This window comes from Monodelphis domestica, chromosome 6, assembly GCF_027887165.1.
Source record: "Monodelphis domestica isolate mMonDom1 chromosome 6, mMonDom1.pri, whole genome shotgun sequence".
NCBI classification, from domain to species: Eukaryota; Metazoa; Chordata; class Mammalia; order Didelphimorphia; family Didelphidae; genus Monodelphis; species Monodelphis domestica.
The window spans coordinates 102,321,080-102,333,251 of NC_077232.1; positions in this window are offsets into that span (position 1 = coordinate 102,321,080).

Genomic DNA, 12,172 nt, shown 5'->3' on the forward strand with positions numbered 1-12,172 from the left:
TTCAAGTATAAATTCCTTTGTTTCAATATAAATAATTACTTATTTAGGTTCTTGTTGACCAAGAAATTAAATTGGTGGAAACAGTCATCAGATGAAATTCTTTCCACATTAGTGGTATAATGGATTAGAAATATGGGGTATTCGTAAAGGAGAGATGTTAAAACTCAGATAGTTTAATTCTCTCCCTTTGCAGTTGAGGAAATGGAAGCCCAGAGAGTAGTGCCTTCATTGATCATATCTTAGCCATCTTTTTCACTTGAGAGATAATCATTTAAACCCCGCATCTACTTTTCTTTCTTATAATTAAGAGATATCTATGAGGTACCTATTATGTGAGAAATCTTGTGGTGATTATAGTTTCTTCCTTTAACATGCTCATATCTATTTGGGAATCCACTAAAATAACATTAATAGTACAAAGCAATGGACAAAATTCAAATGAGTGGTACAACATAGTATTTGAAGAATGTATTGCAAGGAGATTTTATTATGGGTTTCAATTGCACAGAAAAGCTTCAGTGTGGAGATAGAACAAATTTGACCTGGGTCAGATCCAAGGCAGAGAAGAAGGTTCCATGGGATTCCTCACAAGGTGAATGGCAACCACAAAATAAGGGCTTAAGAAAATATGTAGTCTTTAGGTGGGAAAGCAAAGAGAACAATGTGAATGGAAAAGTGGGCTGATTTAATTGTCACACTAATGTGTTTAGACTTTTTCCTAGTAAACAAGAAGAAGGTATTTCCATTTTTTCAGCAGGAACGTGACTTCAGAAAAATGATTGGGGAAAGATAAATCTGGCAATATATTTTACAAACAGGATGAGAAAAGGGAAAGATCAGAGACAGTTATACTATAGAAAAGGTTTTGCAGTAGTTTAGATAATGGTAATAATGGTTTAAATTACACTGGTAGTGGTAGGGATTAAAGGAAAGAATGGTCATTGAGAAAATTACAAATAAATAAGCAATAGTACCTGATGACTGGCCATGGAAAAGGAAGGGAAAAAATACTTGTATTTTAAAAACTAATGTGTTTCAGAGTAGAGACTAGAAGGTAACTAGAATAAATGAGACAGAGAATATGTTGTCTCATCAATAAGATACTTCACTAAATGCAATTAGCTTAAAATCATAATTTCTCAAATTTTCAAGATATAAATTTCATCATACTTATGAAAAGAAAGAATGAAATATTTATTAATAGCAAAAAAAAATATCAGTAGCAGAGACAAGAAGCAAAAGAACACTATTGTGAGGATTAGAGTCCCACTAATTATATCATATACTTTAAAGTAATTACCTTTTTAAGGTAAGACTATTTTTTTCATTTAACCAGTCAATCAATCAAACAATAAAAACTGATTGTGAATAGGACCTGTACTCATCTTTTGGGCAAAAGCATTGCATGAAAGACTTTTGGACTTAGTTTAAAAGGGGGTAGATATCACAGAACCAGAAAGATCTTTTCTAAGGAACTGGCATTAAAGAAATTAGAATGTGTCACATTCTAGCACACTTCTGAGGAGCAAAAGCAGGACTGAGCTATAGCAGAAAAGAGAGATTACAAGAAGTTCATAGACCTTGCAGACATCTTGGAGAAGACCTGAGGTAAAGGAAGTCCCAAGAAAGACTGGCTTTTTCCTCCATTTCCCCTCCTTGTTACTGTCTGGCCACAAGCACTATAATATATGTTGCTATTTTATTGTCCACACATTTCTAGTAAACTGAATTTTGTTTAAAGCACAAAAGGGTCAAGGGTTAAATAAAGATGGATTATACAGGTATCCCTTCCACATCACAGGGATTAGGGGTATGGCATCCATGTGATCTGGAAAATCTCCATAAAACTTTTTTGGCCCCCTCTTTGCACCAGAAAAGAAGTCTAAATTTTCCCTTTTTCTATTATAGGGTATTTTCTATGTATATGGTATTAAAAGATAAAATATATTGATATTATATAACACTAATCATGTGTTTTATACATTTCTGAGTTTCTAAAATTTTTTGCATCATTTATTGGCATTTGCATATTGTCTGTGTCTTTTGCAAAACTCCCCCATAGTTCCTATTTAATTTCTTAAGCCTAGCTGCATTATATTGAAACTGCAATGGGGAAAGTTGCAATGTGGGCGGGATACCTATATTTGGAAAGTTAAGAAAAGGATCCAACATCTTTCTAAATGTTAGGAATGTTCCTAACTGGGGGCTTGGAGCAATTATAATTGAACCTATAATTAAAAAATAGAATTAAATAATAAATTATCTAATGCTAAATAATAGAGAAGTATGTAGATTTGGGGAGGCTCTTAAATTGCCCCACAGACTTATATTGAGATAATGATCACCAAACATTATTACCCTATAAATGATCTGTCCATAAAAATATTTTCTCCCCCCTCTGCAATAAAAGAGAACTTGATTAAAAAGATTCTCGACATTATGAACAGTGTCCTATTTATTTTAAACCAAATACTTTCTGTAAAGAACTAGTCACAAAATTAAATTATCTGTAAATAATAAGCTTCATTATTTAAAAATAGTGGCATATTTCTTGAGCTCTCTATAATTATAATTTAATCAATTGATCTCTCTAGTGAGGTAACGACCTTTGTGGCTTCAAAACAGAAAATATTTAAGAGTCAGAGCCACATGCTTATCTCTCACCCCTAATTTGATTGACTATTTACAATGATAGTGAACTCATTACTGCTCTACTATTGAACATTCTCATTTTTCAGAAAGTATTTCTTTATATTGAGACCAAATCTAGCTCTTTTATACCTATATGTTCATAATATTATAGGATATTTAGAATTGGAAGGCACCTTAGAAGTCTTCTCAACCAGCCTCTACATTTTACAAATAAGGACACTGAGGTTTGAGAGAGTATTTCTTGCTTTAGAGATGAAATAGCACTTGAATTTGAACCTGAGACTTTTGACTTGTAAAACAATACTTTTTCTAATGCATCATGCTTTAAAGTTATGCTTGTGGTTAAATAAAACAGTAAAAAGCTTTCCAAATTAATTTCTTCCTGTGATGTTCCCTCAAATTTGAATTTCTATTACATAGGTTATTAGATTTAAGAAATGGAAGGGATCTTAGGTATGATTTAGTCCAACCTCTTCAACTGTACCTAAGAGAAAATTGAGATCTATTACTATTCAGAAGTTTACTACTATTTTGTAAATGGTAAATATTACCATCATTTATCTTCCAAATAATTAAAGCATCCAAAGCATCATCCTGCTTGGTTATGAGGAATATCTGAAAAAGATGGAGAAATCAAAGTTGACCCTAACATTAAAAGACTGTGATTTAAAGCATGATGTTATCTTAGAAATACTGGTTTCACTTTATAGATATATTAATAGTTTAAGCCTGTTCTCTATGGCTTGTAGACTAATAGAGCTTTTTGTAAAGATCTATAAAGTGATTATGAAGTTGTTATAGAATATGTTATTCTTAGAAATGAAATCATGAATTCATCAAAATATATTTATGTTTGCCACTCAGATAAACATAATTATGTCCTCAATCAGGTTATTGTCCATAAATGTAGATTATCAAAGTCTTTATCAATTCAGTCCAATAAGCATTTTCAGAGAGGTTATTGTCTGCATTTCCTTGTATCAGATGTCAAGCAGGACCAAAGCAATTCCATTTAGCAAGCACTCCTGCGTCAGTCCACTCTCCTGCTCACTTGGAGAGGTGGTGGTGGTGGTGGTGGTGGTGGTGGTGGTGGTGGTGGTGGTGGTGGTGGTGGTGGTGGTGGTGTGGAACTGAGTTCATCAATTGTTTTGATGATTATGGTTTTCTCCAGAATTATGCAAGAGGAGAACCTATTCACCAAGGAAGCTGTGATCTCATTAGGCATCTTAGGAAATGGAAGAACACACACCATGCAATTCCCATCTCCTTCCTTTCTTAATTCACTACCCATAGTCCCTGGAATGTTGGACTCTGTGGTGCTCATGATGGATGGCCTTAAATATATTTGCAACTTCAAAAAGTTAACCTGACCATGACAAGCATTTTTTTTTCACCAGAGAAATCTATTCGAATAGAGCATTCTTAAACCACTTTGTGTTCTTGTCAAATTCAAAAGCTAAATAAGTTTCTGTGCCCTTGATTTTTCTTTTTGGTAATCACCCCTGCCCCTCCTAGATGGTACTCATTCTAGTTAAAAATTGAGCGAGAATATTTTTGAAGTCTGTGTTTTTCTTGAGTGTCCATATTCATCTTCATTGAACAACAATTGGACCTGTCCTATTAATCATACTTTAATACAATATCTACACATGTTGTGAATTTACCACATCCCCATTTCAATTTCCTTTGGGAAGTCTTATCTTTGGTAGTGTTGTTCTTACATCTTAAATTCACTCTTTGGTCTTATTTCAGGGATAATTTATTTGGTCTTTATGGTATTTTGGTATTCTTAAGTTCTGCAGGGCACTGTGATTTGAAGATAGGTGGAGTTGAGAAGATTTGGTTTCAAGCTCAAATTGGCATTAGAGGTGGGGGCAGAGGAAAGTCAGTTAACATCTTAGTGCCACTCTAACTTCAAATCAATTACCAATCTGAATTATGGAGCTGGGGCTTTTTGCACTGGGGTTTCCCCTCATAAATGAAATCTCAGTTCTATACAGGAAAAAGTTCTTACTACTAACTAAACTCTAATGTGCAGGTTCTGAGTTGAAACTCCATCCACAGATTTCCTGGAGTACTTGAACTTGCTTGGGGGAAATTGTACCCCTAATTTCACTGACCTCTAACTAAAATTAGCATTTCCTTCAATTATCTATATCTATCTTTTCCCCTGAGTAGGAAACCATGAATTTCACCAGGCTTCCAAAAGGAATCACGACACAAAAAATAATATTAAGAACCCCAGTTCTAATAGACATTATTTGGGCATATATGACATCAATATTAAATTGTAGCTTTAACACTAACTTCTTGGAAATATTCATTAAAGATATTAAAAATATTTCTCTCAAGATGCTAACAGTTGAGGATAGGAAAGAATAACTACATAAATAAATATGATACAAAGAAAAGTGTGGTACATGGAAAGGAGAGAGCCATACCTCAGGGCATGAGAAATTTGAGGAGGCATCTATTTTCTTTTCAGAGAAGAGGGGGGGGAAAGGTTCCACAGGTGAATCATGAAGGAAGAAGTAGATTTTAATAGATGAAGAATGAATGGGGGAAAAGTGTGTTCTGGCCATATTGGAGAGAGCAAAGTCATGGAGATGGGAGAGGGCATGAAGAAAAACAAGGGATGGAGGAATATGCAGTTTATCTGAAAAGTAGAGTATATGATCATGAGAAAAGGGATTTGCTTCATCCAAACACACAGCACAGAACACAGTTTTAAAATACTGAATGCCTGTTTCTAAATTCTAAATATGATGGGTGTCATCATAGGGCATTTTAATATATATTGTTATCAAGTGAGATAATATATGTAAAGAATTTTGAAAACTTTAAAGTTCTCTACTACTATTTTTACTACTACTACCACCACTACCTTACTTGGACTTCTCAATAACTTTCTGAAATATTGTAGGGATAAATAAAAAAAGAATAATGTGCTACTTATTGAAGGCTATTTTAGAACAAGGAACACTCCCCCTTTTCCCCCTTAAGATACCACATAGCCCCATGATGAAGAAGAATAAGGAATTTCTCTATTCTAAATAGATTATGTTAGAGATCCTCTAGTCTGGTCCATCCCAAAATAGCATTCTTTCTTCAGCATTCTTGGAAATTAATTAGCCAACATTTTGCTTGAATACTTCAAGTGACAGGACACTTACTACTCTAATTAATATAGGTTTTTGTGGTAATTCTTCAATACATTAGGATTCATCCTGACTGATTGATGAGCTCATCAATGTGGGTACCTCCACATCAACACTAGTCATTTCCTGCATCTGAAGCTATCAATTTTATTTTTTATGTCATACATTATTTGCCATGTCTCCTGCCTTTCTTCATGAAGAAGTATTTGTAATTTATAAGCATGTGGTTTCTGTTTCTTAATACTGAAGCATATTTTCCAACACATGTTTAATCATATTTCCATCTGTCATGTTTGCATTGAAGTCACAATATTAATGTATGTGTTGCCTTCAGAGGATCTTATAAAGGGTACATTGAATTTTTTATCTCCTTATCTTCCAAAACCAATACTGGTCTATCAGGTACAATTATCTTCATCATTGTCTTTTCACTTTCACTTTCATCAGGATTATTGCAAAACAAGTTAATGAAGTATTCCATAAAATACATTTTCAAAATAATCTTATTGAAATCTGCCACTCTACAACTTCTACTTAGCTCTAAACCTAACCTGTAAGCACAAGCAGACTTACTTTAACTCTTTTTCTAATAGCAACCCTTTAAATATCTGAATACAGTTCTCATGCCCTTTGTAAGAAGACTTTTATACAGATTAGACAGCTATTAAGAGTTTGCTTCAATTTCACTTAAATATTGTATTAGCAATCATAGCTCATTACTTATTATTTAAAGTAGGGGTATGTGTGCAAGGAGGGGTAATATGAACATGTTTTCCCAGATTCTTCTTGGATAAAGTTATTAAAAAAGGAAACTGTTAGCCCAGGACTTGAGATCCAATTTTGACTCCTGACAGGATGGGATCTTTTGAGTCGAACATAGACCTGCCTCTTAAGAGAAATCGTACTCACGAAAATGAAGCAAGTAAAAAAGTCTATCTTGAAGCTAGAAATGTAGAAGATTCAATTATATTCTTACTCATAGAGAGAATTAAATGGATAGTTTGTTGTAGTGAAATGAGAGATGACAAAGAAGGAATGACCAACCCTCTTCTGAATATATCACTATTCCTACACATGAAGCTTCAGCTCCAACTGGGCTAGTCCCCTTGATCATTGCTATCTATGCGAATTTACAAGTGCTTTGCCATATTTAGAATTTTCCTACCATCTTCACTTTGATAGAATGACTCTAAGATCAAACTCTTGTTATGTACTCCAAGAAACCTATTATGCATATGCTTGCTCTGTGGTGGACATTCTCTCCCCTTTATGGCCCCTTCCAATCATTTAATACTCAAACAGAAGCAGTGGAATATTGTGGAAGGTGGGACTGCATTTCCACTCCAGTAAATCACAGAAGAAATAGATGTTTTGAATCAGTCAATAAAAAGTAAACTAAGTGAATAAACTATTAATAAGTTTCAAAGGATTATAGAGTCTTTGGGTCATTAGAGGAAAGCAGATGATGCCCTGCAGTAAATATCTTGTGACAGGCGGAATCAGAGATACCTCTGAGAGATGCATAACAGTGAGCCAGTCTAGAATCACATATTCCAACTTCATTAAGTCTAGAATCACATATTCCAACTTCATTAAGTCTAGAATCACATATTCCAACTTCATTAAGTCAAATGGTAGGGAAACCCAGAAGGGAAGGAGTATTGAGAGAGAATTGACCTTGGGATTGTGGTAAGATCAAGTCTCTCTCCTATCTACTGAACAGATTTTAACTCTAAGAACTTCAAAAGGTAAGAATTCCCATTGTTGTTGGGGACCACAGTGGCCACCACAGCTAAAAGCAGTGGCTGATAGCAACATCTGAACTGGAAGCTAAGACACACTGATGACAAACTAGACACCTCAGAGGAAATAGCACTAGGATTTTAAATGGGACCCATAGAGACCGGGAGAGAGTTATATCTAAGGAAAAGTTTGTGAAAATTCCATGAAGGAATAGTTCACTCTTTGGCCACATGTGCCATCTAAGATTGAGGCCAATATCCCTAAGAATGTTTTCTTTCCAATGGGGAGTGTAGGGCTACTGTTGGAAGGTCTATTTCTGTAACAACTACTGCTGAGAGAAAGAGGGGGGGAGAGAGAGAGAGAGAGAGAGAGGGAGAGAGGGAGAGAGGGAGAGAGGGAGGGGGAGAGAGAGAGAGCTATGGGGGATAGAGAGAAGGAGGGAGATGGAGATGGAGTTGTAGATAGAGACAGACAGAGAAATCCAGAAAACATAGACAGACACAGAAAGAAGAGATACAGAGAGATGAAGTCAGGCAGAAACAGACACAAAGACAAAAAAAGAAAGGGAGAAAAAGAATGAATGAATGATTGAGAGGATTTCTGGCATGGCAGCAATAGCTACATCACAATGTAAACTTATAAGTATATGAATATGTTGACTTGAGTCTGACCACACCTGAGGAAATAATACGCTTTTAGGTTAGAGGAAGAGTTTAATGATAATAATGATGATGATGATGATGATGATAATACACATATAGTTCAATAATATGTAGTGTTTCTCTTTCTTTCAACATTTGGATTTGTTTTGTCTGACCCTTACTCTCTATAAAAAGAGAAAACAATAAAATATAGTGTAAAAATCCTGGCTCTGGTGTTAAGATGACCGAGGTTCAAATTACACCTCTCCAGCCTTGCCGATAGTACCACAGTATTGACTTAAAAAATGCCTTCTAATTATATGACTCAGTCATCACCCTACAAAATGAAAGTTAATTAGACAAGACAGACTCTGAAGTCCCTTCTAAACCCCTCACTTTCATCCATAACTGCATTTTGACTTATTTTGAGACCTTAGCCTCATGAACAGATTTTATCAGTTTTCTTTATATGAATGTTCTTTTTCTTCCCCTTTTAGGAACTGCATTAATTATACATCTATAAATACGTGTTACCTCTGTAGTGATCCTATTCATTGCTTCTCATAGAACACTAGTAAAGCATTGGACTCAAGGTAGAGAAACAGGATGACCTGCAATAAGATTATGCCTTAGGTCCATGTTGGCGAACATACCAGAAAGGGCTGCTCCCCTCCCTGTCTCCACAGGCGCCTGAGGACATTTCTCACCTCACCAGCCCGGTTGCCCAGCAGCCCAATGGGAGCACTTCCTCCCTCCCCTATTGGTGGTAAGGGGCAGCTCACATGCCATGTGAGGGATGTAGTGGGATGTAGTTTGGGTACTTGAACTCTAAAAGGTGTGCCATCACTGCCCTAGGTACTTACTCACTGATAGACTCTGGGCAAATCAGTTAAAAATTTTAGACCTTGTTCCTCTTTTATAAAATGACTGGAAGTGAGCTATATAACTTCCATGCTCCCTCCCTACTCCCAGGTTATGTTTTATACCAGTAGTGTCAAACTCAAATAGAAATGGAGTCAAAAAAAACATAAATAAGGATTCTTGTGGGCCTATATTGACTTAAAACTCCACATATTAACATTATCTATGTTCTAAAGTATTCTTATTTTTTGGTTAAATATTTCCCAATTACATTTTAGTCTGGTTCTGACCATATTTGGGAGTGTTGTGAGCTGCATGTGGCCTATAGGCCACATGTTTGTCATCTCTGTTCTATACAGCTTAGTTTTGGCTCTTCTCCAATTAATTGGCCCATTTTTTATTTTCAGGCATTTCCTTAAAAAAAAAATTAGTGCTATAAACAATTTTGTGGTTATGAGATCTTTTTTTTTTTTAAATTATTGAGCTCCTTAGGTGTAATGATACTAAGATTGACAATAGAAATAACAACTTATTTCTGTGGTTCTTTATGGTTTTACAGTAACCCTGTGAAAGATGTAGTCTTAACTGGTTGATTTTATCCATTTTACTCTGTTTGATACAGCTTGGCAGAAAAATGGAGTAAGAACACATTTTTTTTTCCGGCTCAGTGGAACCATGAGCACTAGTTTGAGTGGAAGGATAAGATAACAAGTTTAAAGAGAAATTTAATGGGCTCTAGCTTGGCTTTTATGTTGTTCTATTTTTGTTTTGGTTTTCATGGGAATCTGTGTTTGTGGTAAAACATTGAGGACAATGGCTGCAGAGCACAGCTGTTTATGCTCTTAGAGCCTGGTGACCTAGCATGGGAGGGAATGAGACCATTATTGTCATAAGGGCAGAAGTGGAGGCATTTGGAAATATACAGGGCAACCTCACATCAATCTGAAACATCAAAATAAGTGTATGTCCAAATGATTAATGGTATGAACTATTGTTATATAAAATATTCTCTAACTTGGTTCATGTCTAGACTTCCCTGTCTCAATTTTGTTGTTGTTGGTGGTGACATACTGTATTTAATCAATCCTCAAAAGACAAGAAGATGCATTTCTAAGCCATTCTTTTTATTGTTTTGCTTTGTGACCAGTTCAAAATATTGTTATATGGGATATCTTACCTGCTGTACAATTCCATAAATATCTATTAAGTATTTATTAGGGCTGATCCTATTCAGATGCCTCATCATTGTTTCCTCCATATCTAACACATTTGTAAAGATTACAGAATCCATTAAACCTGGGAGGAACTTAAAATATATTTGGTAATACTCTCTCACTTGAGAGATGGGGAAATGGAGAACGAGAGAAGAATGACTGATATAAGGTTCCATTCCATTATAAGTAGAGCCAGAATTGAAACTTAGACCATCTTGCCTCTATTTGTGTCTGATTTACCTACCTGGCTAAAGATTTATGAGGGGAAAAAACAAAACATACCTAAATCTTTTTATCTCCCTTAATGCCTATTTTCTTAGAAGGAACTTAACAAAACATGTGGAATTAATTGGTGAATGATTGAATAAATGAGGTAGAGGGAGAACTGAAAAGTGGATGATTATGTGATGCTTTCCAAGGTTATTTATTCATGCTTTGCCTCAGTTACCTCATCTCTAAACCACAGTACACCTGCTGCTCCAAAATGTCCCTCCCAAGTTCATTGCTTCTAAACTCATCACCATATTGCTACCTCCAGTCTTGGGTGATACCACCTATCTCAACCTCCTTTTTCCTCTGATTGGAGGGTAGAGTGTAGAGGATCAAACTCCTCCCAATGCCTTCCTTTATAGAGGGTAGAGATTGGAATCTTTTTGCTAGTATCCTATTTAGGATTTTTGCGTCTATATTCATTAGGGAGATTGGTCTATAGTTTTCTTTCTCTGTTTTTGACCTGCCTGGCTTTGGGATCAGTACCATGTTTGTGTCATAGAATGAATTTGGTAGAACTCCTTCTTGGCCTATTCTGTCAAATAGTTTGTTTAATATTGGGATTAGTTGTTCTTTGAATGTTTGATAGAATTCATTTGTGAATCTGAGGGTAGAGATTGGACTTTTAGCTCATTCTACTTTGCATCTGCTGCCCTATACCTGATTTCAGCATCATAAAAGAAGATGTCCTCATGGCAGATACTTCCTTGGAGCCAATACACAATAAATGGTGTCTCCTTAAATGTCCCTTTTGGGTATTGTCTCCTCCATTAAGTTGTAAGCTTCTGGAGGTCAGAAACTGTCTTTCTTTGTATTAATTGTATCCTCAGGACTTTAGACAGCACATGGAATGCCAGGGACACTTAATAAATGTTTATTAGATTGAATTAGGAAGGGAATATGATACCACTTTTTTGTCTATCTCACAAGGTAATTGGAAGATCTAATCAGGTTAGGTATTTGAAAGCTCTTTGAAGATGATGTTAACAGCAACACAGATTTAGGCCTAGAAACCCTTAGAATCCACTTAGTTAAATTCCTCCAATTATACAGGTGAAAAAACAATCCAGGAAAAGTTAAATCATTCCTGCACAGTCACATAGATAAAAAAATTCTGGAGGCAGGATGTGAATTTAGGTTTTCCAGATTTGAAGTTCAGTGCTCAATCCATTATACAATGAGAATAAGATATCATCCAAAATACAATATATATTTTTTTATTTCTTGGTGATTGCTGTCTCATCTACTCTTTATTAGCAATACTGAGAGCTTCCATAATGAATGTCTATTGATTGATTGACTGGGTTAGGATGCTTTGTATTTGTGCCATGGTTTGCAAACATTAAGCAAGAGCTCTATCAATAATCCTCCCTTCCTTTCCTCTATCCTGACAAAGCCCATCACCTTCTTTTTCAACTATAGTAGTAGAATATCTTCTTCTAAACCCTTACCTTCCATTTCATAAACAATATTGTGTATTGGCTCCAAGGAAGAAGAGCTTGGCAGTGGGGAGGGGGGGGAGGTTAAGTGACTTGCTCAGGAATACACAGCTAGGAAGTGTCTGAGGCCATATTTGAACCCAGGACTTCCCATCTCCAGGCCTTGGTTTCTAGCCACTGAGCTACCTACCTAC